The 26,902-nt window shown below is 40.8% G+C and overlaps 1 long non-coding RNA gene across 2 annotated transcripts in view; it reads left to right on the top strand.

The window, feature by feature from the left end:
• LOC140700897 (uncharacterized) overlaps positions 1–26,637 on the top strand; it is a 262,804-nt gene extending 236,167 nt beyond the window's left edge. Inside the window, exons 2-3 of one of the 2 annotated variants that reach the window (XR_012079640.1) lie at positions 22,193–22,764; positions 26,393–26,637. This is a non-coding gene — a long non-coding RNA (uncharacterized lncRNA). Of the gene's footprint in view, positions 1–22,192; positions 23,290–26,392 lie in introns of both variants that reach the window. The other variant, XR_012079639.1, reaches the window with a different exon arrangement.
• Positions 26,638–26,902: the final 265 nt, after the last annotated feature.

The raw sequence follows: 26,902 nt of genomic DNA, 5'->3' as shown, positions 1-26,902 counted from the left end.
GGCTCACAACCTAACATTTAAATTATATATAAATCGCTAAGGTGCACTGAATTAATATTCAGTGTAGGGTGTCTTGCCCCTTTTAAACACTGCTTTTATATTACAACATTTCTGTCATGTAGATATTGTTACCTCTTTTGACAGATTAGGAAACTGAGCACAGAGAAGTGAAATAATTAGTCTACTATCCCACAGCCGTGGAATCCAGATTTAAAACCGGATATATTTTTTTCAATTACATACACTATGTTAACTTCTGACGGACAAAAAAAATTTAATTTCATCATGCTTTCATCAAATCTTAGATCAGATCCTGTTTGATTATTTTTAAAAGGCTTCCTGGTGGTTTTTTATAATTATTTTTAAGGCAAGAAGAGTCCAGAATATTGCATGCCCATGTCTCATTCTCCTTGCAGCAGCCAGAGTGATATTGTGAAAACTCGAATCTGATCCTGTCACCCCCAGCTTACCACCCTTTGGTGGTTCCCCATCGTATTCAGCATAAAGTCCGGACTATTCACATAGTCTGCCAGGTGCCCCATGGGTTGGACCTTCACTGTCTCTCCAGCCCATCTCATGCCATCCACATCTTGCTCTGTCCAGTCCAGCCACACTCATCTCTTCCCGGTACTCCTGCTGTTTTCCTCTCCTGGTACCACTTTCCATCTCAGTCCTTAATTCATCCTCTTCCCTTTGCATCACTTCTCAAGTCCCACCTCCGCAGGGAGGCTTTCTCTGATCGCTCCCAAATTTGTTTACATGTTTTATATTATCATAGAAGCAATATCTTTCCTTCTTACCACTTCTTGTTTTGTTCTTCCACAAATAATACTTTGAGTAATGCTTTATTTCTACCACTGGACTGTAAGCTTGAGGCAGGCACCTTATTTCTTGTACCTACCTCCGTATTGCCAATACCTAGAATATAGTAACTAGCACACATAGTACACTGTTGAAGGAACAAGTGAAGGAGGGAGCAAATCCCCGGATCCCTCCTTCTGTACTGTCATAACTACATGGTTCAAGCCTGCTAGAATGGCCCAGTTTTTTTTCTGTTGATTTATACATAATGCCTAAAATAGTACTATGGGACAGGCTGGCAGGGCACACTGCACCGCGGGTGATGACAGAGAGCCCTTTCCTTCACAGAGCAGGGAGGGTGAGCTGACCAGCTCCCTAAGACCTTAGGTCCCTCACATCACAGCTACTGGACAGGAATTCCTTTCTGTACAGGCAGGGAATTTCAGATCGATTAGAGGCAGCTCCAGGAAGCACAAAGAGCCTAGGTGTTGGAGCCGTATTACATTAGTTGAATTATCTTGGGAAAAGTTGCTTAATCATTCATGCCCTCAGTTTCCTCGACTAACGAGGAACGGTAGATCTGAAAGCAGTGTGGACAGGAGACAAAGGGTGATCGTATCTAGAGACACAAAACATTAGGTCAGAAAGATGTAGCCCAGGGGGTTTCACACTGGACTCTGCAGAGTCTCAAGATGTACAGGTGCCTAAGTGGCCAGTGATGGTCAAATGAGGGTGACAGGGCAAGGGGCCAAGCAGGGCTCCTCTGGGGTCCTTGCTACCACTTCAATAAAAGCAGATCCACTTTGATCTGTTTCGTATATCAAGGTTCCAGAGACCATTTCATTTGAACGTACATTTCAGCTGTTAAAAAAACAAGTTTGAAAGCCACTTAGTTCATCTTGCACTCCCATTTTACAGATGAGGAGACCAAACCCAAAGACACCTCACACAGCTAGGCAAACCCGTTACAAGACTTACTTGTCTACCATCCACCTCCTCAGTACATGCTTAGGCTTTGCAGTAAAATTTCCCAAAGCATATAGATCACTTGGCAAAGTTCCCTTTGCTACCCTCTGTCAGATTAGTGAATCAGGAGATCTGGCTTCTAGACTCGAGTATATAACTAACTGGCTACGTACCTTTAAGCAAGATACAACTATTCTGAGTCCATCTTTCCTAACTGAAGGACAAAGGTAATAATACATGGACCACCTTGTGGAGAGTAGTTGTGCAGAGCAGATGACAGTAACATGCAGAATTGCTCTGACTACAATAAAGCATCATCTTTCTATCCTTAAGCCTAAAACAATGCTCTATAGTCACCACTTGCTGAATGTTGAAAGAAGAAAAAGAAAAGCCAGGAGGGAGGGAAGGAAAGACAGGCAGAGAGGTTTACTTCTAGTCCTATCTCATCAGTGGTAAATTTCTAATCTCATAAAAATGGAAACACTCATAAAATGCCCTTGCCACATTCCTCCATGATGAAGGGAGACTCACAGTCCCTGACTTTGGTCCCATGGATCCCAGATTCCACATGACTGATTCCAGCCCTACAATGGTTTGCTTCACCGTCTGGCTAAACGAATGAAGTGCCCAAGCCCTGGATTAGGAAACCCTAAATGGGGTTCAATGAAACCTAAAATGTGTTTTGCCCCCAGACCTTTTCCTTTTATCTTTCAAGGCCCATGTAATTTAATGGAAATTGAAGAAGTGTGGGACAGATTCCACTCCTTTCCCACATCTCCCCAGCCATTGTACCCATTAACTTCAAAGGAATTTAGCCTGGAAGGGAGCAAATGTGGGTGAAGAAAGGCATAAGATGTTGTGGTTCTTTGAAGGCAGGGGGTGGGGGGATGATGAGAAATGTCCAAGTTCTTTAGCTACCAAAACCATGCCTATGGGCCATTTCTTTTCATGGACTGGGTCATGTGCAGAGAGGCTGTCTGAAGATGCAATTCACTCACATAACTTCAAGTAGGATTCCTATGCCTTTCACACCCTGGGGCTTCCATTGGCCTAAACTGTCCCCCTGCCCTCCTTCTGACTCTTTCTAGACGTGTCCCTGTGACTGGCCTATTGTCAACTCAATGTATCAAACACCAAATCCATCTCTTCTTCTTCCCCTACTACCAACTAGCAGTGTCATCACCATCCTGTGTTCTGTGCAAGAAAGTGAAAGAGTCTGCCTTCTGGGCCAAGTTTTGCACCACCTGAAAGCCAGGAGAATTCAGTTTAAAGTATTAGAACTTCATCACAAACTAAAGAACAAGTGTGTGCAGGGTCAGGGGTGTAAAATGATCTTTCTTCGACAAAAACAGAGGTATCAGCAGTGGGAGCCCAACTTCAAGAGAGAGCAGGATAGCAGCATGTACATAGCCACGAACACCAGGTCATGAACGCAGGAAGTAAAGAAATAGGGAAGTCATGGAAGGAAAAAAACCCCAAAGTGACAAAAGTGTAAGGAAGAGGTGATATAGACTAATGTTGGAAATGGGGTGGCTTACAGAACGTAGAATTCAAATGACTTATTTCCATTTTAGGCATCATTGTTAATCTTTAGCATGAGAAATAACAGTCATTCTTTTAAGAACAGGCAGACTTTTAATATTGCCTTCACAGAACTGCACTCATAGAAGTAAACCATTATGAGAGGGGACAGCTAGAGAGAAGCAGAGATCATTTCGACAACTTGCTAAATTTTCAGATGAGGAAATTGAGTTCTCCAAAAAAAAAATAAATAACTCCCAGGAGCCGTATGACAAATGGATGGCAGGAACAAGAACCCGGGCTCCTAGTACTTTGCACAGTGTTCTTTCTGTGTATTCACCCAGGTTCTTCTGCCATTTTGTGACCCGCTCCCATTCCATAAATTACCATTGGAGGTTCATCATGGAAATCACACAGTCAACTGGGAACATGAAAGTTTGGCTTCTCTCCTCTCCAGAGCATTTATTCTGCATGTGAGTCAGTGCAGAAAATAGTTTGCACTTCATTTATTCATGTACTAATTTTGAATTAAACTGCACCACATCAATTCTCCTGAAAAACGATGCAATTAAGCCTGGGCTATTTGAGAAGGACAACAACATGTGGCTGCAATTATAATGGCAAAACATCTTGGTAACACGCTGACTTATTTGTGCAGTAATTAGTGTTGGTGCAATGCATACTGAATAGTCCATAAAACAAATAATGCAACGCAAAATCCTGAAAAAGAGTCATAATTTTCAAGTGAACAGTCTTTGGATATTTTGCCTGTGGCATCAACCATTTGGGCCAAATTGTTTCAGCCACTGCATTTGGGAGGTCTGCCTCCCTTTTGAGTACAGATTGTTGGGAAAATCTTCAACTTCTGGCAAAATACATAATTAGTGTATAAAATCTGGAAAATTAGAGCAAAATTAACTCTGTTAGGGACCAATTATGTAAATATGAAAAAGTGAGTGAGCATTAGTTGCATAATTTTGGATTCTGGAATAGGTCGGTCCAACAGCAGTCATTAAAAACCACAAAACTAAAACTATCAGGCCCATAATAGTATATCCCAGAACTGGATGGAATCTTGAGACATTGGTTTTACTGATCTCCTAACTTCAAACAGTGAGGTTTTACAATCCTCTTTTACAAATGAATTACCTTGTTCCCAGAGCACCTCAATAAGAAGAATCACAGAAAATGAGATCCTAAAATGGGGAGGCACCTTAGTTCCCAACCAAAGTCCATCTTTATCCAGGACATTATTTTACCTTCAAACATCTCCTAAAATCATAGACTCATGTCTTTTATAACCTCACTCAGAGACCAAAAGGTTTCATCCAAAATACTGGGTGAGAGAAGTCCAAGGGTAGAACACTAGAGAACTTCCTCTGGACTGTCTCTGGCTGGTTATCAACATACTTGAAGGGACAGGTAACTCAGACATTCTACAGCAAGTAACAGCAAACAGATGCTGAGAAAGGGAAGGAAATCACGTTAGTACAGAGTTGTGCTGGTCCTGCACAGGATAGGATTGTTCTTTGAGTGGATTCGACAAGAGTCAGGGTCATGTGATCAGTGAGGTGTTAAAGCTCAGGCTGTATCTTCTCTCACTGTGATACCCATGGGAAGCAAGAATCTGTGCAGATTCTTCAAGTCACAAGGTGGTCCCACCATGATTTCACGTGGGAAATTTTGTGTGACACCATCCCAGCCAGTGTCCTAGGCACACAGAAAGCAAGGTTTGGAAGGGTGCTAAAAAGGGTTCAGCAGTGTGTGACAATTCTGTGAGTGGTCTGGGAATCTTATCAGGGTCTGTGGCCAAGGCTATAAGCAGAATTTCCCCCTTAACTATAGTGGGCACCAGGAAAGGGTGACTCCCAGGAAGGATCACTGGTCTGCAGAAGGTCACACAGATAGCAATGAGCTAAACCAGGACTGGAGGCCGTACTGTGGAGGCTAGCTGCGGAGGTTCCCCTCTGCAGCCTTTGGCACATACTGTTCACACTATAGCCGCCTCTTAAAAGGAGTGAGACAAATTCTAGTTCCAACCCGCTTGTGAGTGAGTCTACTATGACATGGTCTGCTTTTGTTAAGGATAATTCAGGTAATAGGTGGGATTCACCCCACAACTGAAGTCATCAGCCAGTATCTGTAAGGAGCTGGAGACAGTTGGGAACTGACAGAGTCACTCAGCCTAGGACTAACAGAGTCAAGAGCAACCAACCTTCCTGTCTCCACCATGCCTTTTGGATTTCATGACGATCTGGTGACAGCCAAGTGTACTCTTCTGTGTGCTTCTGGCCTGGCAGGCTACTAGCATCCCCCCAAAACTCAAAGTCATGGTTTTAAAATCCTATCTTTGCCACTTGCTCTTAGTGAACCCTTGGGCTCTTCATTCTCCTCTGAGCCTCAGTTTCCTCATCTGGATAATGGTAATGAAAAGATTTAATATGGACACATCCAATATTAAATGAGACACCATTTGTCAAGCATGAACATGAGGCTTTGAATGAGGACTCTGCCACTTTTTAGTGTTGTAACCTAGGGCTAGAGATTTAACTTCTCTGTCCCTCAGTTTATACTCCCGCAGAATAAAAATCAATGGAACCTACTTCTTAGGGTTGTTAAAAAGCTTAAACACATTAATCCCTGTAAAATGCTAATGATGCTTTACAATATATGCCAGGTACGTGGTAATGATTGTTGTGCTTATTAGTGTTATTCTTAACAAAGTGATTAATTCATTCTCTTTCTCCCACTTTCCTTCATTAAACGAGAAAATAAAGTTAACGTCTGAAATTTGACACATTGGGGTCTTATAAAACTTCTCAAAAGAGCAGTTTGTTTTTCTTTGGGTCTGCTCTGCATCATTCTCTGTGTGTCATATAGTGTAGGTTACAAGATGCCCAGGACTACACACTGTGGCTTAACATATCATTTGAAAAGAGAGAAAAGTTACTTGGAGGTAGCTTGTGTGTTTGGAGTCCACATTCCACCTCTGCCACTCAGTCGCTGTATGATCTAGGTCAAGTTGCCTACTTGCTCTGACCCATCTTGGGAAAAATAGTGTCTATAATGTACAAGGCTTCATGATCACAACAGAATGCTCTGCTAAATCATTGACAACCAAGTCTGAGTCTTAGTACTGCAGCATACTAGGTGTGTGATCAGGGTAGGGTTACTCAGCTCCTCTGACTCTCAGTGTCCTACCTGAAGATCATTGAGAATACTGTCTGCTTCGAGAGGAGCACGAGAGGGTTGTGTGAGCTCAGACAGCAGGATGTGCTTAGCCTTGCACGTGGCTCCTGGGAGGGAGCCTCATGCTCAAGTTCACATGTAAGTGCAGGCACATCATACACCCAAGTAACCCTTTATATTTTGATTCAATATTAAGTACCCCTGAGTCTCACTTGAAAACTTTGGGAAGTATGTTGTTGGGGGAAGAGGAACAATGTGGTTGTTCGAGGCCTCGATGCAGCTTTTCCATATGTTCCTGGGTCATTTATTCCATCAGCAATGATCTTACTCAGCGAAATATCTTCCAGCCAGTTTCTGGGAAGAACTGATGGAAGGTGATAGGAAATCCACACAGCAAATGCTCTGTGAAGACCTCTCTGGATACACCATCATAACTAAGCCTCTTCCAGTCTCTCACCGAGCCCTTCATCTTCCTCCTACATTTTAAAATGGACTTACCTGTTTTGGATCTGCCTCACCCTCCGAGCTAAGAGCTCTTTGAGGGTAACAGGATCTGAATCTTTTTATTTTTTGTGTCCCCAATATCTGTAACCAAGCCTAGTGCCTAACACAGAGAGGGTCCTTCAATAAATAAATTAATATGAAAACCCTTTCCTCCTTCCAGGCCCTCCTCCACTGTCAGACAAATAGATACCCCTGATGTTTCACAGATTCACTACAAGGCCCTGGCCATTATGATTTAGTTAGGGAGTGACTGGAAGACACATTTTATAACTCTTGCCAAAATTAATGTGACAAGAAATAATAATTGACTTAGTAATGTAATCAAATCAGAACACATTTGATTTGATCTGTCAAGTTGTTATTCATATCGCTAATCCCGCTAGTCAGAGCTTTCAACACCTAATTATTTCTGAAGGCACTGAAGTCAGGCATATTTGATGTCAGGCTTGGCGGGAAGAAATGAAGCACTGCTGGACCTTCTGTCCATTCTGTGCAGCTGGAAAGGGTGGGGAGATGTGCCTTTTGCCCAATCAAATGAGAAAATGCACATGCCTTCATATGCATGTGCTCCGCCCACTTGTGTGGTGCCGGTCATCAGCCCGGTTCTCCAACGCAAGAAAAGTCTTCCTTTATCTCGTACAACACCCACAAAGAGGGAAGGAACTGCCAACTTCTTTGGACAGTTTCTAAAAGTGCAAAAGAACCTCCCATGAGAGCTGGGATTCCTATACACTAACATTCTTTCACACACACACACACACACATACAAATCTGCTTTATCATCTCCATCTTAAGAGGAAGGACTAAGGCTCAAAATGTTAGGAAGTTAAGCCAAGATAATACAGTTTCAGGACAAGATTTCTAACACAGCCACCGACCTGAGAATCCATACTCTATTGCCAGATTGTGCATTTACATTCATATCAACACCTTGAGCTTATCTGCCTTAGTCTGCAGACTCACCTGCTCTTTTTGACTGAAGAAATTTTGAAATCGAGAGCTTGTATTTACAGAGATCCCTCTTTAAAAAAAGAATAATTTACTGTCATAACATCAGCATATGCATTCATTCAACTTACTCATTCAACAAGTATTGAGAATCTGACCGTGTATAAGGCACTGAAGATACATAGATTAAAAACACAGCCCTTCCCTGTAAGAGTTCAGAGACTAAAAATTTTGACAGAACATGATTATTGCCCTGGTGAAAATATGTGAAGAAAGCATATGAGAAAAAGGTTTTTAGGGAAAACTTCCCAGAGAAAGTGATGGTTGAACCAAGTCTGAAAGAAAAAAGTTGGACTTGTCCACAAAGATAAGCAAATTGGGTATATTACAAGCACAAGGAATAGTCTGTGCAAAGGCCCAGAGGCATGAAGGTGTACCGAATATAGCTGGATGATAGGGTAAAACCAGACAGAAGATGATTAGCTAGACAAGAGAGATTAGAACAGAAGAGAGATTAGAACTGTGAAACTATGAGAAATTTGTTTTGCTGGAACAAAAGAATCTGAACATCTCAAGTTTTCTTCTAGCTTTCATAAGATTTTCTGCCCAAATACTTAAAACCTGTTTTGATGTTTTTGCATTTACTATGGCTAACGTTTCTAGGCATGCTTGAAATAAGGATTAAATTTTCTCCCCTGGTATTAAATTCTAATACTATGTCCTTAATTTGCTTAACTGTCCTTAGGATTATTTAAAATGAGGACATTTATTAAATGTAAATTATATCTCAATAGAGTTGACTGAAAAAGACAGGAGTCAGCCTGAATTAGCTGGCGAAATCTGAGATAATTGGCTCATCAAAAAATGAGTAACTGAATGAAAAAGGAATCCATTAGTCCATAGTGCTATTAAGATACATAAATAAAAACAGTACATTGTACATAAAGACTCTGAGAGGATTAAATAAAATGATACATGTAAATGATACATGTAAATTTCATTAGTGTTCTCCTAAAGCTAATGAAAAATGAAATCAAGGCATCAACTTTTTAAATACATTCCTTCTTCCCCAGCTCACTAGAACCTAAAATGTGTTCTTAACAATGAAGGATATTTAAGTGATATTTCCTACAATTAAATGGCAGGAAGAATTCATATTCCTGCAAAGGTAATTTGCCAAAAGTTTTCCTGCAGAACTGCTGCCTGTTAAAAATACCATATACAATGCCCAGATGGCGTAGGTACTTCCACTCCTAGCCTCCTGGCATGGGAAGGAGTGGGAGGTACGTAAGCCCTAACTTCACACCTCTCCCTGCTTCACTCCCAGGTTGGTCCACTGCACAGATGCTCCAAGCAGAGAAGGGAATCCCTGTGCTTGTCTCCTCCTCGGTTCCTTGCTCACCAACTGTCAGGTTTCCAGCAATTAAAGCTACTGGCAGAGCTTAGGCTTCTACTGTCCTCTAGCTTCTCCACTTGCCCTTCTTGAGCCCAGAGGAAGATTTTATTTTCTGCATGATGCTGCCAGAAACTGATGACAACCATCTCGTCTGGACACAGCCTCATTTTCTTCAGAACGGAGACCACAAAGGCAGTCATTCTTTCCATTTCAGAAGCTTCTCTTCTCTTGATGGCTGGCTGCCCCCAACTTTTCTCTTCCTCTTCACAGATAGTGCCAAATCGTCCCAATTCAAATATTTCATCCTATGATATTCCAATGCATTAATCAGATTCCGTGTCAATGGCATGCCCCAGATTTTATTTCTAAAGTTAGAGTCATCCTCCAAGACACTGCACAGTACAGGAGCCGGCTTCCTGATGGGCACTTAGTTAATGCTCTTCCAATGAATGAGTAATACAGTCAAAGGCTATAAGTCTAAAATGTAAAATCCCCAAGTACAGGAGGAACGACTTATTTGCCTTTACGCACTGAACACAGGCGTCCAGCTTGCCACACAGTAGGACGTAGGAAACAAGTGTGTGGGTAACAGCATGGGGTTTGGAGTAATGTTCCTGATTCACTTTTTAATTTTACCACTGAACAGCTGAGTGGCCCTGAAAGAAAAAATCACTGCCCCTACTTAGATTCAGTTTCCTCATTAGCAAAATAAGACTGTTACAAGGATTGAATGAGATAATGTGCCCCAAGTACTTAGCACAGAGTAAGCTCTCAATAAAGACTAGTTGAGTTTCACTTCAACAGCGTACTCTCCTTAGTAATATTGTCTAAGCTTCTAACGGGTCTACTGTTTCAACGACATGTACACCTGCAACTGGCAATTTAATATTAACATGATCCATGATGTCAGATCCTTAATCATAAGTAGCTTATGGGTGACTCCCCTCTCCCTCAACGTGGTGAATTCATTTAAGAAATTGTGTCTACCTTAAAAAAGAAGGCCAACTATCCAGAGGTTTCCGTCTTAAAAATTGTCTGGAGAATGGGAGGAAAGGGACGTGTGTCAGGAATACATCACACCTGATTGCCTCAAGCACACAGGTGTGCCTGCGATGTCTACAAAGGTGGTTTCATCTCTTATAGAGAAGAAAAATAAGTCACAGCATTCCCCAGGAAGATTCAGAGTCATCATTAGTGGTATAAATAATTTATCAGCAGCTCCCTAAACCAGACAATGGCACTTCTGTTGTCTGCTCAAAGAGCAGAGAAGCTGTTCAACAGCAGCAAATTAGTGGCCCCCAAATAAAACCATCCTTCTCCCCCTTGAACTTGCCTTTCCTGACAGTTACAGATGCATCAAGGTACCAGCTGAGCCAAAGAACACAGAATAGACTTGGGTTCAAAAAATAAAAATAAGGAGAAAGAATCCAAAACAATACATTTTAAAGAATCATTTCCTTTCCCTTGTTTTCTTAAAATCATCTAACACCATTCCATCTTGGATCTGTTTTTCCAAGCACAAAATTGTGTTTCTGAATGTGACAGAAGACTGATAGCCGTGTAGCTTAAGGATGCGTATGAGAGTGAATGTGGTTTCTAATCTTCTGAAGCTCCAGCTCCAGCATTAGCTCTGTTAGAGCCACAAATGAAAAAGCACCAGTATTCAGGCACTGAGCCCGGCTTCTTAGAAGACCCGTTAAAATAGTGAGCGTTCAAGGCATGCCAACATGGAAATCAAACCCATACCTGGAAGCAAAGCAGAGCTGAGGTTGTTCCTTCGGAATTATTTTTCATGTGTTTGAAACGGAAACTTTTCAGAAGGCTGGAATGTTTCCTCTAAGTCACTTGACTTCTTAAACACAAAACTCCTCCCCCCACCCCTTAGAGAAAAAGGGCAGGAGGGAAGGGATAGAAAGACATTCAAAAAGTCAGAGGATGCCTTACAAGTAACTGAACCAGAGCAATCCCTGCAGAGGGAGAGCGTTACCAGGCAGGAAATGTGTGGAGCCTGCTAACTCTTCCCACTAGGCTGCCCTCATCGCACATGTTCCCGATTTTGTTAGATAGCAATTCCCAGCTCCCCAAACAGATTCCAAGTGAGAAAATAGGAAAGTAATTGGTTGCTATTAGATACGCATTCTGAAGTAGAAAGAAATGTGGGCAGTGAGGAATTTCTGGTCCGGATTAGAGGTTCCATGGTAATTAAACAATAATGACCAAGAAGATGCCAGTAACTTCTTCGGAACCCAAAGAAAGAATGGGTTGGAAACTCAAATGGGTAATGTGACTCTTCCAAACTATCTCAGGAAAACATGCCATGCTTTTATAAAAGTTTTCTTCCCCAGAAGAGACCATCATTACTGAATGTCATTGATATGCTTTCAGTTGTGCAAACATGTGTTGAGTAGCCATCACGTGTTAGGCTCTGGCTGGACGTGGGAGGCGTTGACTTGACCAACACCTCTTGCCTGCACTTGCTGCACTCAAAATATTCCAATTTCTCACTGCATTTTTAGGAGGTGCTATAACACCTTTCAAAGAGAAATAGAGAATCCCGTAAGAAATACTTCTTCCAGGTAGAGTTTGTTGCCTTTAAGCATTTCCTGGGATCCTTCTGAATTCTTTAGATTAAGTTGTAACGTGAAAGTTTGTAAGATCACTGAAATTGTCCTTGAGGCTTAAACAATGGAGCTTGGTTTGGTTTTTTTGCTTTCAAGTAGCTTTAGGAAAGTATAATCCACATACCATAAAATTCAACTTTCTGTAGTGAACAGTTCCCTCAGTTTTAGTGGACTCACAGATACAGGAACCCATACCCACCAGACACTGCTCATTCCTCAGCCACCCTCATCCCTGACACACACACACACAGTCCCAGACAAGCATGAATCCACTCTGTTGTCTCTGTTCTGGAATGGAATCATACGATTTGTGGTTTCTGTGACTGGCTTGAGTTTGAAAACTTCAGTGTCACCAGACAAGAATCCAAGAGTTCTGAAATGAACCTCAATTCCTTCAATTTTAAAGACAGTAGTACCTCCTGAGACAGTTGTGAGAAGTAAATTAAATTAAAATTTGTGAAAGCAGGTAGCACAGTGCCTGGCATACAGAAACTGCTGAATAAAATTTGGCTTGACTTCTGAGAACAATTGGAAAAAAGTCATCCCAAATCTTTCTTCCAGAAGGGTTTTCCACATCTTTCTGTGCAAAGAGAAATAGGGGGCTTTTTACAAGCTACACTGATTAATCAAATTATCTTTAAAAACTGCTTATTTGAAAAATGCTGAAAAAACACGCAGAAAAACAGTATAAAACCTATTCATAATCTGACCACGTAAAATGTATCTGAAATAACTCCCCTGGAGTAACCATTATTAATAATACAATGTATATACATCTAGTTTTTCCTTTACTTAGAATAAATTTATGTATAATATACATGCATGTATGCAAGAGTATAAGACACTCATTCATGCCTTCAAGAGCTACGTAATTAGATAAGGAGAGATCAGAAATTAAAAAAGTTATAAATATAAAACATGAAATTAAGTGATGAATTGTTTGGTAAAGCAAAAGCAGGGATATATCATAGGCTGTACATTCTTCCCAGAGTGAACGACGCTAGTAGATTTCATCTTTAGAGGAGTTACAGGATGGAAACAAAATTAGGTGGGAAATACAGGGTTCCCCTAGCCTTCCTCCTCCCACACACCTGAGGCTTGTTTTTAAATAAAAATCCCAGCTTTGCAAAGATACGACGCCACTGGAAGCAATGTAGTGTGATCTAATGTTGAAACTCTGAACTGTCAGAAGCTGCTAGTTCACATGGTCTCTGAAAGGTGTTGAGTATCACTGAGTTATTCTTGAAAAATTAAAAAAAAAAAGCCTTCATGAGTTACCTGCAGCACCCTGGGGTGCTTCAGCACACAGTTTGGGAAATACAGGCTTAGAATATTTAATCCCAGGGATGGCATCCCAAACACACGTCTGAGATGAAGTGGAAATCTAACAGGGATTAGAACAAGATGTGATTGCTGGCCACGTGACTGAACCCCCGAGTCACAGTTCCCCTGTCCGAGAAATGGAGAAGGCTTTCCTGTTTAGTAAGGTTATAATGCTGATTAAGAGATAACACTTGGAGCCTTGCTCGAAGACTTGCTGTCTTGACTATTGGGTGCACTGGGTGAGCTGAAGGGAAGGGAAGGTTGACGGAGCAAGTACACTCGCCAAAGAGCTCAAAGCAGAATAGATGTGTCAGGCTGAGAATAACGCAGCACTAACAAGAACAGCAGCAGTATTAAAAACGACAACAACTAGGTATGTAGGGACTTGCTAATTATCTGGGAGGCAGTAAAGTATAGCGCAGTCTGATCACTTATATAAGTTAGACTCCTAGTTACTTAACCCATTTGTGCCTTACTTAATAAGCACACCTGGCGCGTTTCCCGCACTTAGCATACTACCTGGCACATAGTAAGTGCTCAGTAAATGTGAACTGTCGTGAGTGTGTATAGTAACCTCACCTGGCCCTCACATCTCATTTTACCCTGACAGCTACATTTTGTGACTTGAACTATCACGTTTCCTTAAACTTGACCTTTAAAGTCCTCAAAGCTGCTGAGAGTCACGGATTAAGCCCCAAATTGGAGATAGTCCCATTCTGTTATTTGAACTGAAGTCAAAGCCCTTGGTTTTTAATTTTTATGTATACTGTAGTATTTCTGAAATCAAAGGCAGAGATCCAAATCTAAATTAAGTCACAACAGAGAGCTCAGTTGCATATTGCTGATTTCAGGCTCTTAAGACAACACAACAGGCCTACTTACCGAGGGCAGTGGACAAGGATAAACTTAGTGACACAACCACTCACCTTCACCTTCCAGAAGAGTTTGCTTACGTCATCAGTCTAAGTGCCCTACTCAAGTCAGCGTGGGTGCTGATGAATGTGGTGCTGGGGGCGTGTCCAGGATCCTGGCTTAACCCCTACAGTGTCCTCATCTGCTACTTGTTCTTGCAAGACTACTGATGGCACAGTTTTGTTGGAGGTAGACCATCAATATCACAGGCATAGTTTTTTAATGACTGGATTTACTTTCCAACTGCTAAAATTGCTTGAGACTAATCTTAAAAACTTAATACCCTGCACGTCTCCCAGTCACCAGCTTCAGTCCCCTGAGATAACTAATGTTAACAAGTTGGTGTGTTTTCCTCGACAATTCTTCCCTGCTCATACAAACAAATACATATTCTTAGTTATAGGATTTTATTTTTAAAAAGGACCATATTATTTCTATTACTCTAACTTTCTATTTCCCCTTCAAAATTATAGAAAATCCTCCAAATCAATTCATATAAACTGAAATCATCCTCTTTTTTTTCTTAACACTTATGGTAGTTTATATTATATGTTTATTTGCTTATGTTTTTATTTCCCCCATTAGGATATAAGCTCCATGAGGTTGGCAAGTGCGTATTTTATACTGCTGAGTCCCCAGTGTCAAGAACCATGCCTGACACATAGTTGGTGCTAAATTAATGTTTGTTGAGTGACTCTATAAGTTAATGGATGCTTAGGTGCCTTTCCCACTACCTGGAGGACCCTATTACCCTGGCAGGTCTGCCCACTCACACTCAGCCTTCATGGGCAGGAACCAAAGTTGTCCCTCTGTAAATCCTTCCTTCCTACCACTCACCCAGAAATACGTTACTGCTCTATCTTTGAGCCCCCAAAGCTATTGATTCCATGGTTTTTGAGCAGAACAGGTGAAGTAATATATCACTCAGAGCCATCTGAGAGCATGGAACATGGAAAGCATTCAATAAACTGGTAGTTACATTAAGTCATTTTTATTCTGTAAGTTTATGCAGTGGGTACTACTGCTATTTCAACTTTATAGTTGGAAAAAACTGAAAGCCAGAGAAACTAAATAATTTACTTGAGGTTTAGTAAATGACAGAACAGGATTAAGACTAGTTCTGTCTGATTCTAAAGCCCACATTCCTGACTAATACATTTTTCAGTCTCCCTGCCATTTTCAAATTAAAAATAAAATACATTGTTATGGCTGAGACTACTATGTGCTCCTCAGAACTTGCTTATAGTCCTCCTGGACACATGGGAGGATCACATTCTCAACCTCCTACACGACCAGATGTAGGAGGCTACAAATCTCATGTGACCAAATTCTGACCAAAGGAACGTCACTTGAAGTGATCACCACCACTTGCAGGCCTAGGAGTAAAAACCCTCCACATGACCCTCTCTTTCCCGCATGTCTTCAGTCCAGATGCAAGGATTCAGCCAAAGATTCCAATACTTCAGGTATCCAAGGTGATAAAGCAACAAGACTGAGGGTCCTGGATCCCTGGATCACTGAATGGATGATCTCTCATAAATCATCAAGACATAAATTCTGTTGGGTTCATCTATTAACATTATGGGACCATTATCATTAGTTGCCTACCCTAACTTGTAATTTTCAAAGAAGGCTCTACGTATATGGTCTTTGCTTTTCTATTAGCTTCTTTCACCATTACTCAAAATATACCCTATACCCCAGGTAAAATAAATTACTTGTTCCTTAAAAGCCTTACTCTTTTTCCTAACAGTTGTAATCTCCCTCTCTTCATGGATAAATCCCTTATTCTCTGAAATCAATTTATATGTCACCTCATCAATATTGTTAAAATGGCCATACTGCCCAAGGCAATCTACAGATTTAATGCAATCCCTATCAAACTACCCATGACATTTTTCACAGAACTAGAAAAAATAATTCTAAAATTTACATGGAATAACAAAAGATCCAGAATTGCCAAAGCAATATTGAAGAAAAAGAACAAAGCTGGAGGAATAACCCTCCCAGAGTTCAGACAATACTACAGAGCTACAGTAATCAAAACAGCATGGTATTGGCATAAAAACAGGCATATGGATCAATGGAACAGAATAGAGAGCCCAGAAATAAACCCATAGATCTATGGTCAATTAATCTTTGACAAAGGAGGCAAGAATATACCATGGAGAAAAGACAGTCTCTTCAGTAACTGGTGTTGGGAAAACTGGACAGCAGCATGTAAATCAATGAAGTTAGAACACTCATTCGCACCATATACAAAAATAAACTCAAAGTGGTTAAAGATTTAAATATAAGACAAGACATGATAAACCTCTTAAAAGAAAATAGGCAAAACTTTCTCTGACATAAATCTCAGCAATGTTCTCCTAGGGCAGTCTACCCAGGCAATGGAAATAAAAGCAAAAATTAACAAATGGGACCTAATTAAACTTACAAGCTTTTGCACAGCAAAGGAAACCATAAGCAAAACAAAACGATGACATACAGAATGGGAGAAAATACTTGCAAATGATGCGATTGAGAAAGGTTTAATTTCCAGAATATATAAACAGCTCATACAACTTAATAACAAAGAAATAAATAACTCAATCATCATTCTAAGTGAAGTAAGCCAAAAAAGAGAAAGAAATTACCATACGATATCACTTATATGTGGAATCTGAAAAAAAAAAAAGACAAGTGAACTTATTCACAAAACAGAAACAGACTCAGACATAAAAAACAAGCTTATGGTTACTAGGGGTTGAAGGGGGTAGGAAGGGATAGACTGGGAGTTCAAGATTTGCAGATACTAACTAATATATATAAAACAGATAAACAAGTTAATATTGTATAGCACAGGGAACTACATTCAATATCTTATAGTAACTTATGATGAAAAAGAATATGGAAATGAGTATATGTTTATGTATGACTGAGGCATTATTCTGTACACCAGAAATCAACACAGCATTTTAAACTGACTGTATGTATGTATGCATATATACATACACACACACAAAAAGATACATGTACCCCAATGTTCATAGCAGCACTATGTACAATAGCCAAGATACAGAAATAATCTAAATTTCCATCAACAGATGACTGTATAAAAAAGTTGTGTTGTATTTATATAATGGAATACTACTCAGCCATAAAAAATAAAATAATGCCATTTACAGCAACATGGATGGACCTAGAGATAATCATTCTAAGTGAAGTAAGCTTGAAAGAGAAGAAAAATACCATATGATATTGTTCATATGTGGAATGAAAAAAAAAAAAGAGGACACTAATGAACTCATCTACAAAACAGAAACATACTCACAGACATAGTAAGCAATCTTATGGTTACAGGGAGGAAAGGGTTGGGAAGGGATAAATTTGGGAGTTTGAGATTTGCATATGTTAGCCAGTATATATAAAAAAAGATTTAAAAAAAATTTCTTCTGTATAGCACAGGGAACTATATTCAGTATCTTATAATAACCTTTAATGAAAAAGAATATGAAAATGAATATACTTATGTGTATGCATGACTGGAAAATTATCCTGTACACCAGAAATCGATACATTGTAATTGACTGTACTTCAAAAAAAAGTATATGTTATCCCTTCTAGGAAGTCTTAACAACTCTGGGATAGGAGCCTTTTTCTCACAGGATCTTTCTAGCAGTGACCTTCCCCATCCCCCTGAACTGCTTCTATCCTGGCTCTCACCCTCTTCCATTACTCCTCTGCTCATCCTTTAGCTGAACTATGAAGCCAATATCACATCACCTCTAAACAAAGCTCATGAATGGTAATTGCACGTCTGAATCCCAAATCCAAGGTATCCACCTCTCAAAGCTCCTTGTAGCATCAACAATAGCTAATATTCCTGAGAGCTTGCTAAGTGTCATTCACTGTTCTAGTGCTTCACATGTGTTTAGTCATTTAACATTCACAACTCTATGAAACAAGAATTATTATCTTCTTCATTTTACACTTGAGGCAAAATGAGATTCGGGGTGATGAAGTGGTTGGCCAAAGTCACAGAGATAGGAAAAAACTGTTCTTTTTCTCTGACATGACTAGAAACCCTCATATTCTTCCTGGAACTCATTGGAGCTTTTCAGTCCCTTAGCAATTTGCCTATGGGTTTAGAAGAGTGAGCATTCCTTGTTGGCTTCCCAAGTTTAAATGCTGATTAAACCCCTCTCCCAACTTCTACGTGGTCCAATAATTAGATTAGTATGCCTCCTAAACCCAAAGTTAGATATGCCTAGAATTGATCATAAGTTCCAGAACAGAGACCACATTTATTTTCTTCACTGTTCTGCCTGGCAAAACATTCAGTACATGCTTGCTGAACAAATAAATTGACGATAGTAAGAATACCACTGACAGCAGAGATCATCCCAGGTTTGGGATTACCAGGTACTGAATGACAGCTGAAACTCTTTTTTTTCCAGTTCATCATTCACTGGAGGAAAGGAAACTGGAAAAAAAAATAGATGAAAGCAATCAAGCAAAAGTAAATATATTTGCAAGCGGTGATGAATGTTATGGACTCCAGGTGACTTTGGAAGAATAAAACACCGTTGTCTCTAAAATACACAAGCAGATTACGTGCAAGTGTATTATGTGCAAGAGTTGGATTTCTAGATAAAGAAACAATTTTAAGTTTTTGAGGATGAGTAATTCAGTGTCACCAGGAAGGGAGGGAGGGAGAGAGAGGGAGGAAGGAAGGAAGGAGAAAGAAATAAGATTATTCATCTTAGTGACCACAGTGATGTGTGAGCTAAGTATAGCCTTTTATTCAGTAAAATGTAAAGCATAGCATGTGTGATCTTTAACTATCCTCCAACAACTGCCTTAGTCTAGGGCATTGTAGACACCCCGAGAAATATGGGGCTTGTGTTTCTTACCCTCAAACCTGAATGGCCTTCGGTGAAGAAAGCCTGACATCTAAGTGATGAAGTGAACGTCAAAGGGGCTCTGTGCCTGGGGTCCTGGCATTCTCACTCCTAGGCTACCCCCAGCTTAATTTTTCACCCTGATCCATATCTCTGTTCCATCTTTGTCTGTTTTACATCCTCTAAACCTCTTTTTAAATAGTCTTCGTCTTGGTGCTTTCATCTGTTTCATATAGATGGCTGCAATTCCAATCAAACTATGTCCAAATCAGAAAGGGTCCTGTGCTAGGACTGATCAGCAATCCTGCATTAGGAAGATATGGATGGAGCAATGCCGGGAATCCCCAAAGCAGAATACTGCCAGAGGTAGTTCCCGGAGCCATCTGGGCTGTGTGTGAGAGGAGCAAAGCCCGAGGAGCTGTGTTTGGTCTTCTGTGGGATTCTGGCCTCCAGGACTAAAGCAGGGCCAGCAGTGGAATGTAAGGTTCAAAACTTCAAAGCAGAAAGCAGGTCAGGTAGTTGGGGCCCCGTGCTTGCGAAGGCACTGGGCTTTCTCGCCTCCAGGCACTGGGCTCCGGGCACATGGCAGCAAACTCCTCGCAGACATTGTCTGCTGGTGGAGGCAGAGTTCCTAATGCATTCTTTGTCCTGGCTCACACTGTTTTTAGAGCCAAGATGCAACTCAACTTAAAAAGGACAAGACCTTATTGTTGGTCCTTTGATAGACTAAGATAGGTGTTTATTGTTCAGCTGTTACTCAAAGTATAGTTTTCATTTAGGAGCTCCACCCTCAGAGAAAGCTAATCTACAGTAGCTTAGAATAGATTAAAGGGATGGAGAATGATGAACACTTTGGAAAGCAATTTTAGAGAGATGCATGTATTATGATCCCTAAAAATGTTTGCCTTGACTTATGTTCCCCCTAAAGCAGAGCTTGATAAGAACTCATGTGCAGAAATAGTGATTCCAGGGAACAGGAATAAGGGACTAGGCAGAGCGAGGTAGAGACAGAGGAAAAGCCACGATCTAGGACCACTGTCAAGGTTAGTGGGAAACGGGCCTCAATTCTGCCAGCGATTCCCAGAGAGGCATACAAAGCGCTACCCTAAATTGTCTAGCCAGAAGTCATGGCTGCATTTATCATGACACCACCTTGCGTCAAGGGTTGCCCTGGGAGGTGCTCACGCCCTGACACTGCCGAGCTTCACGTGTGCACAGAGCAAATGCCACTCTCTTGTTATGAGGGAAGAAAGGCAAAGATGTGCGAGTACATTTAAGGTGAGACACTGTCAGCACAAAATGAGCATAAGTATTCGCATAGAGGACCAGCTCAGCCACAGACGTAACGAGAGATCTGGCAGAGGGTATGAGAGGCAGGGCCCCAGAGGAACTGAGTGCAGCGTTCTTTCACTAACACAGTAATTTGGGTCCATAGCATCTGCCCTAAGGATTTCTGTGCACATCTTACCTTTTTTTGAGTTTTTTCTTAGCAAAACTCCTGCTCCTCTTTGGCCCTTTGGAAAACACTAACTTCCATTATTATTCCTGGTTACCTCCCACTGATCCACCAAGGAGCCTTTCCTGATCTGATCCCTGCTCCCTGTCCTTCCTAAACTGGGGGCCTCTCTCACATAGCTCCCCAAGTCCTGGCACGCATCCTATCTGACCCCGGATGCTGCAGCTTCGTGTTGCTCACACATCTTGCTCACTGCTTCCAACACTGAGCCCCATTACACGGATTATCTCCTTAACGGTCACAGTCCTTCTACACATAGGTATTATTAACTCCATTTATAAACCCGGTTCAGAAACTTGGAGAACTTTAATAGCCTGTCTAAAGTCACATAACTATGCATTGAGAATCAACATCTGAACCGAGATCAGAATCCAAGACGGTTTTGACTTCAAATTCATTTTTTGATGATAACCCTAACAATATAAAACAGAGGTATTCTATTAATCGAGTGTTTGTTTTCTTACATTTTGCTAAGCCAGAGATTATCCTCTGACTTTCACTGATACAAACCAATCTGATCATAAACATCTAATGATTTCTCTGTTTAGTTCTAAATTAACAAAATCTCATTTACAGCTAAATGTCCCAAAACAACTTAAATAGTGTGAATAACAGGATAAAATAGCTAAGTAAGTCATGTACGTAAGACATTAATAATTGCTTATAACATTTTGAAGTTATAAAAATATTTATGATACTACTGAAAATGTATGTATATGCAGTATATGTTAAACATATGCACATACACATAAAAATCTAGAAGTACAAAAAATTAGATTTTTTTGTGGATACTAGGTAGGATTACTGATTATTTTTATTTTCTATATTTGTCAAGTATTCTGTAATTAAACTTATTTTAGTAATTAGACAAATTAAAATAATTACACAAATGAATTAAGCTTTTTTAAAATTCATATATATGATTTGTTATATATGAATTTATGTGTAATATTTTTATCATAGAGCTAACTTGATTCAAGTTTGAAAAGGGAGCCCAAATGATTACAAGCCATAGGTACCAGTTTGATTTATTTTATCTGGAGCAGAATTTGAATGAACTAAAGATTCTAGGACAACTTCTAACCTAGTTTATGGGTTTTTAATGAAAGGAAAGTAAGAAGGTAAAGTATCTTGATATCCCTTTTTCAGTGTATTCCATCCAGAAGGAGTTTGCTGCCAAGAGACACAACCTTCTCTAGTAGACGCAAGTTAGGTGATGAACGAGGGAAGGCACATTTTCACCTGCAACTGAGAACTTCAGTGGAGAAATTTTGAGCCAGAACAGGAAAAGGGTTTGGAAGTGCTTATGGTCTCATCAGTGGTTTTCAACAATTCTAATGAGTAATGATGAGTACCTCTGTGACATTTCAGGGAGGAACTAGGTAATTTACTTTTTCTGAACAACATATGCATGATATATGTTATGGAAGGGTGGTTTCTGAATTTCCCATCATGAAACTCAGCTATTGTAAGTCATAACTCAATTATAAAAATGTAGACTTGACTAGAATTTGGAACAGGACAGCTTGTCTTGGTCTGGAAGCACTTTTACTTCTGAAAAATAAATAAATTTATGGTTTGGAATCCATTTTTAATTTTCCATTAATTCCAGGGAAACGGTGGTCAGCAACCAAAGAAACGGCAACAAAGATCAGGGCATCAAACACAGGTCAGCCACACTAGCAGACTGGAAAAACAATCAACAGGATGTAAAATTCAGGTTGTATAAATTGGAGTTCAGAAGACAAAGGCCACACACTCCTCTTCATAAAGCCCACCAGCTACGTTCTACCTGTTTTCAAGATGAAGCGTAATCTTCCACTCAGTTTGCATCACAGTGCAGTGAAAGCATTTCAGCGACTCATTGGTAGAAAACTGGGTGTCTGAGCAAGGTAGATGAATTCTTTTAAGAAGGCTTGGAATACCATTCTGGAACAGAGTTGTCAGGGATCGAGGAAGCCAGAGCGTTATTACTGAAGCTCAGCACCTGTGGATGTTAATCTGTTCAGGCTGCATTATTCATTCGCATGCCCGTTGACATTTAGGTGGCTTAACTTTCCCAAACAACTCCAGCAACACGATTTTGCAGCTACGTTTATAGCGAGAAGAATTGCAGATGTGAAACCAGGGAAACGGGGGTCATGTTCCATCCAGCCTGACTGTCCGTGATCTGTGAGACCTTAAGTGAGTCTTCCAGCCTCTTTAGATTCATCTATGAAACCATATACGAAAAAGTGGGGATATCTAAGTTTTGTGAGAATAAAACACAAATGGTTTAAACACTTGGGGAAAGGTATATAAATAAAGGAAATAACCAGCAAGTCCGAACTACATTAGAAATAAAAATTAAAAGGGCTGGAAGAAAATATGACTGGATACCAACAACAGTGGTTGCTTCAGGATAATCGAGTCACGGGTGGGATTTCTGGATGCTGCTTCATTCATTTTCATTTCTACGTTCACGAATTTCTCTGGAAGTATAGGGATTTTTCAACAACCAGATGAAACGGTCTGGGTAGCCAACATTGTTGAAATTATACATTCCCCCTCTTCCTTTCTGGTTACAAGATACTGAGTGGCTCCGATTCTAAATTTCCCCAGTGGTCAGTCTTTGGCATTAGATCAAACACCACAATCTGTCTTAGAAGGGTGTGAGAAAAGGAAAGCAGACTGCTAGAACTTAAGGGCTTTGGCAATCTGAACTATGAGGTGAGTTTGGAGAGGATGATTTGAAATAAATGAGAAAGAAAAGCCTGTGGCTTTTGGCAAGAGGCACATGAAATACCACTTCAGGGCGCTCCCACCTCTGTGTCCCGGCCCGTCGCCATTAGGAAGGGGTGGATGTTTGCTTGCTTTGGACCCGGTATCTGGCTGTTTTTCAAAATACCCCATCCACTTGCAAACGAGCACCAGCTTCTTTCACACCCCCAAAGGGCAAGACATTTCAGAGCCCACGGTTAAGGCCCAGCACCACAGGGACATGGGGTAGTCTGGTCCCTTGGGAGATATTTATTATGTCACTTTGAGTTATTAGCGTGTGTTATCCGTGCTCTCCTTTTACTGCTGTGAAATTCACAGAAGATGCCTCCTCTCCTAAAGATGCTTCCTCTTCTCAGTTGTGAGGAACAACTGTCTCCCTTCCCTCCAAGTTCCCTGAAGGGGCCAGCTGAGGCCCCAGCCGCTTGCTAGACAGCAGCCTCCCCCTTTGGCAGCCCTAAGAATCAGTCTTTTGTCTGAAGCAAAACCAGCCCAGCAATGGCCACCATTTCCATTGTTCTCCAGTGTTGGCCAGGTTAGTGGACAAGTTACCTCTGAGCAGATGGCAGTGCTGCCTGATGACAGTATTTCCTGTGCAGCAAACCAATGAATTGACATTCATGTGTTCACACCACACACTTCTTTGTACCTGGCACTAATTGCATATTTTTAATGGTGTTGCCTGTGGATCTGGCCCAGTTAAAAGGTGCCTAGATGGGAACTATGGCTCAAATTATGTCTTGTTCCAAACCTCCCACCTAAGAATTTAGCAGTCTTTTCATAGGAGACAGGGAAATAGACTTTTAATAAAATAGCTCTAACCTTTTTTGAAATAAAATATTGCATGGATTCAAGATGCACACAAGTCAATGGAGAAATGCAAGAATCCAGGAGTGAAGTTCTCAGTTGAGGGAAGAGATTTAAGCAGAGAAAGAATGTCCATCCTTGAAAGGCTGTTTCTCAGAATTCTGCCCCAAACTTGCTTCTCTTCTCCCTCTTCATACTCTTTCTGTCAGCTCAGTTCAATCACCCTGTCCTTTCAAAGGCCTCCTATAAGCTAAACGTTTATGTTAAATCTACATTCCAAGACCTATTTCCACATTTTCCATCTCCAGCTGCCCAGCCAATATTTCTGATAAGTTCCACCAAATCTCAAATTCAGTATGCCCAAAACCATCATCTTCCTTCCTAAACTTTGTTTATTTGTCTACCTTTTCTACGTAGTTTATATTATCTTCATCCACCCAACCCAACTGTTGACATTAAAAAAAATCTCAGCTGGGAAACAAAAAAAGAAAAAGAAAAAAAATAATCTCAGTTGTTCTTGATGTATTTCTCCCAACCAATTATTAAGACTTTGCCCTGATACCCCTGAAACTTCTTGCACATCATTTCTCTTCTTCCTGCTCACCATTACTTCCCTTTCCTCGCCTTTCACTGGCTTTTTTAAGTTAGTACAAGAGTCTTCTAAGTGGTTTCAGTGCATGCACACTCTGCCACCCATATTATCTTTCTAGGATATAGACTTGGCCACATCACTTCCTACATTAAAAAAGAAAAATCTAAAACTCCCATAGTTAATGGCAGGGTTCCCTAGGGGTGGATAGCCCCGATAACACTGCAGAATAAAGTAGAAACACACACACAACGCATACTAATCTGGTCTAGTTAACTCAACATTCCTTTTTAGTTTTTAGCCAAACTCTCTCCCCACACTGCCTGGCCCTAAGTACCCCACCCCCACATGCAGGCCCCCTTCACATCCTTAGACACTCTGCATTTTCACTCTTCTGTGTTCATGCATTCTGATTACTTTTCCTGGAAAGTACAACCTTCCTCATAGACAGAATTAATTGCTTTCTCATTTATGTTTCTATACAAACCTATATGTTCTTCTCTTACAGCACTCTTCATGCTGTGTCTTTATTATTTATGCATCTGTCTCTCCTAGAAGTTTTAATGCTTCAAGGACAAAGATTGACCTTTACTTATCTTAATATCCCACGCTACGTGCTGTGGCTTCCAGAGAGGAGGTGCTCCAGGAATACTCTCTGAACTGAATTAAGAAAGTGCTGGTGATGACCTAGAAAGCCACTTGCCTGGGACTCCAAAACCATGAATCCCCCACTAGCTGCCACCAGCACAGAAGTCCCCTGAATGACACGTAATAGGCACAGAGCACCCTGGTGGAACTCTACTTGTTACCATGACTCCTCGCCCTACAAAACCTGCCCTTGCAGCGGAGGCTGAATATGTGAGGTTTAAAGACATTTTTGGCTCTTGCTTAAGATTTAGCCTATTTCTTCTGCCTTGAGCCTTGGGATCTCCTGGGCGCAATGGATAATAAATGGATCCTCAATCAAGAGACTGTCCTTTATGGGCAATTTATTATCACCACTCTCAACACCCCAACACACACACACACACACACACACACACATTTCCATTTCGAGTAGAAGAGCATCTTTTTATTTTTGCTCGTTGACCCTTGTCTCTATTTCTTTCAAGGGGCTGAGATTTGACCTGGAATATTACTGATTTTCTGACTATATGAGGTCTCCCCTAGTGGGAGTTGCTGGGCAGTACCACGTGTAAAGAAGCAGTTTTCTGTGCACCCTTTCGTACCCTGAGGGACTCTCATAAGCTGAGGGACAGGAGACAACAGTGGGAGGCATGGAAGGTTCTTAAACAGCAGATGATGTGGTCAGAGCTCAGCACCAGCAAGATAAGAATGAAATCAATACGGGAAAAAAATGCACGAGAGCATCAACCTTGAGGTGGGGAGACCAGAGAGGAGCCCAGCTCGAGATGCAAGGGGAGACGTCCTGAGGTCCTAACTGCGAGTGGCGGCAACGCAGAAAGACAGGGCAGGAGGGATGGCGGTGTCAGGGTTGTTAACAGAAGTTTAAATAATAGTAGCAATTATCAGTCATAGGTTTTACTGAGTCTGGGGTTTTACCAAGACTTGTAAAAGGCATTGTGTCCATGCTTTATATTAATTAATTCACTGAAAACCTGGATAACCAATTTATGAGGTTTTCCTGATATTTTATAGATTGAAAAATGAAGGCCTACAGAGGTGAATGCCTTACACGAGGTCACACTTAACAAATGGCAGAAATGGCTCTTGAATTTGGATCTGACCATCTCTAGAGATCCCGCTTTCATACTTTGGAGGCAGGATGAAAAGACTTACTGAGCTTCCAAAGAAGTGTGATATTGGAGGAAGAAAGCAAGCCAAAATGTATACTTTAAATTGTTTATAATTTTATTTATCAACTAAACGTCAATAAAGTTGAAAAATATATAAAATCATAGAATATGAATGTATTACCTTAATCCCAAAAGAGAAAAGAAAGAGAGCCAAAGATGAACCAGAAGCTTTCTGCCCAGATAAGTGAGAATCTGGTCATCCCTTTCTAGAAGCTGGGGCACTGAGATATGGACGAATAGACTTCCTGGTACCAAAGAGTTCTGTGCCGTGCAGGGTAAGTTTGAGACCCCATGGGACATGTTGGGGGGGGAAGTATTCAACAGGCTGTTGCAAATGGAGGACCGAAGCCAC

Source organism: Vicugna pacos, chromosome 13 (genome assembly GCF_048564905.1).
Source record: "Vicugna pacos chromosome 13, VicPac4, whole genome shotgun sequence".
In the NCBI taxonomy this organism is placed as follows: domain Eukaryota; kingdom Metazoa; phylum Chordata; class Mammalia; order Artiodactyla; family Camelidae; genus Vicugna; species Vicugna pacos.
Note: the sequence above shows the minus strand (reverse complement) of the source record. Positions and strands in the feature narration are given on the sequence as shown.